We start from the raw sequence: 2,067 nt of genomic DNA on the forward strand, positions 1-2,067 counted from the left end.
ACTGACGCCCTGGAGATAGATTCTACCCGCTTCATACCTATCTATCGAATGACTCCCTTCCTTCCGCAGTAACAGCAGCGACAGCCGCTCCTGGACACCTTTCCCTGGGCGAGGCAGCGGGGCTATGCCATCTAGGGCCCTTTCCCAGCCCTTAGGGGTGAGTGCCTCTGTCCTCCAGTTACTGATTAGCCCGCAGACTTGTGCGGCGCCACCTCGGAGTCTGGAGTCACACCCGGGCAGCCTGGCTCTGAACCTGCTCCTTCTCCCGCCCGCGCCTCCCCTGACCTGTGGCCGTGGGCCTTTGTCCCCTGCGTCGTTCACCCTGACCCTGGGCTCCCGGGGCTCACGCAGGAGCGTGCTGATTTGCAGGAGGTGGTGGCCGCAGTCGAAGGCCCTTGTCATTCCTTACCTTTCCTGCCGTGCTAACCCGTCCCCCTTTCAGCTCTCACCGCCCACAGCTCTTCCCACCCCAGGCCCGAGGTGGAGCCTTCCCCGCCTGGAACCCTCTCCTGCCGGCTTTTTCTTACTCACGCTTCTAGATGGTTCCTCGGGAAGACCCAGGCAGGCTTCCGGCCAGGCTGACGCGGCCTCTTTTTTTTTTCAGAGCACAGAGGCTGTTTTTATTTTCGGGCACTTACAGCAAGTTGTTGTTATATCCTTGCCAGTGAATTTGTTTAAAGCTGCTTTATTTCTCCTGCTTCCCTGTGGCCCTCGAGGCAGGATGGGGTCTCCTTTACCCCAGCCTTGTGCAGTCGGCGTCTCGGATATAGAAAGGACTCAGTAGATATTTGTTGAACAGACAAAAGGATAAACGAACCTAGCATCAAACCTGTCTGGGGTGGGACTGTTTAGAGGGGTGGGGTTCCCCAGTAAGCCCCCAGACCCCCATCCCTCCCACCCCCTGCTCCCCCAGGAGCTTTATTTTCGGTTCATCCTTTCCCCCACCAAACTAAAGGATAGTTCTGTTACTAATTTCACATTGGGTTACCAGAAGTCAGAAATAAGCTTCTGCCATTTTGTGGTGTGACTGGAACATCGTCGTTGTTGGCTTCCTGATATAAGTGAACAGCCCTCAGTTACCCTGAAGTCTAACTTCTAACAAATACCCTGCTTGGCATTTGTCCTTCAAGGTCTTGCTGGGATATGGTCCATGGCCCCACCCTCGTCTCTGCTTTCCACTAAAATGGTCCAGTTAACACCTTTAAAAAGCTGGCTCTTGTCACCTGCGATGAGCAAGTCTGACGTGTCTGCGTATTATTATTCTAGGGCATTTTCAGAGATAAAAGACAAAGACATGGGTCTTTCCCACAAAGGAGTTATCACTTCCCAAAGAAGTAGAATAAAATAAAATATACTTGGCCTTGGAAGTCTCTAGCACTGAACAGAACCATTCTTAGGCTTTGCTCTAGCACTCTACAGGGCTTCAGGATCATGACTGCAAAGTTAATTGTCACTGGCTCATACTGTGAAAAATGTGGTTGATTCAGAAAATGCCAGACTGTTCACACAGGCTCCAGCTTAGACTCATTCCTTAGCCACGCACTGTCCTGGGGGCAAGGTCCAAATTCATTAGCAGGGCCCTATGTCATTCAGCTCCTGCCTGCATCTCCACCACATCTTGTCCTAGGCCCTCCAAGGGCCTCATGGAGTGACTAAAATCCTCTCTTCTCATGCTTTAGAGAGCACCTTAGCTTCAGCTCAGTCAATCTTCCTCTGCTTCTCCACCCCTCTCTCACTCATTGGTAAAGACTGGGCCCTGGAGCCGTCTCCTGTAGGAAGCCCAGGCAGACTCAAGTTTAGTTTCCCTCTGACTTTGTTCCCATGGAGCTCTGCAGTAGATAGCTGTTACGCATATGCATATGGGCTTATATCTGTATCTGTTACGCTTGTATAGGTATATAAACGTAATACTCACAACTAACATGTGCTGGGTGCCCCTCTGGTTTCTTGTTACCTTTTTTGTTTGGTTTTAGAAATGGGGTCTCTCATAGCCGGGCATTGTGGTAGGCACCTGTAGTCCCAGCTATTTGGGAGGCTGAGGCAAGAGAATCACTTAAGCCTGCTGTG

The 2,067-nt window shown here is 51.5% G+C and overlaps 1 protein-coding gene across 4 annotated transcripts in view; it reads right to left on the minus strand.

Annotated features, from left to right (window-relative positions):
* Positions 1–396, minus strand: part of OCIAD2 (OCIA domain containing 2) — a 20,676-nt gene extending 20,280 nt beyond the window's left edge. The window contains exon 1 of one of the 4 annotated variants that reach the window (XM_003794596.3): positions 286–396. The gene's annotated coding sequence lies outside the window, so the exon portion shown is untranslated. Of the gene's footprint in view, positions 1–37; positions 266–285 lie in introns of those variants that run through there. The other 3 variants (XM_023515965.1, XM_023515962.1, XM_023515961.1) reach the window with 3 other exon arrangements.
* Between the last annotated feature and the right edge of the window lie 1,671 nt (positions 397–2,067).

The sequence above is a fragment of the Otolemur garnettii genome, unplaced genomic scaffold (genome assembly GCF_000181295.1).
Source record: "Otolemur garnettii isolate 467f Iridium unplaced genomic scaffold, OtoGar3 scaffold00083, whole genome shotgun sequence".
Taxonomy (NCBI): Eukaryota; Metazoa; Chordata; class Mammalia; order Primates; family Galagidae; genus Otolemur; species Otolemur garnettii.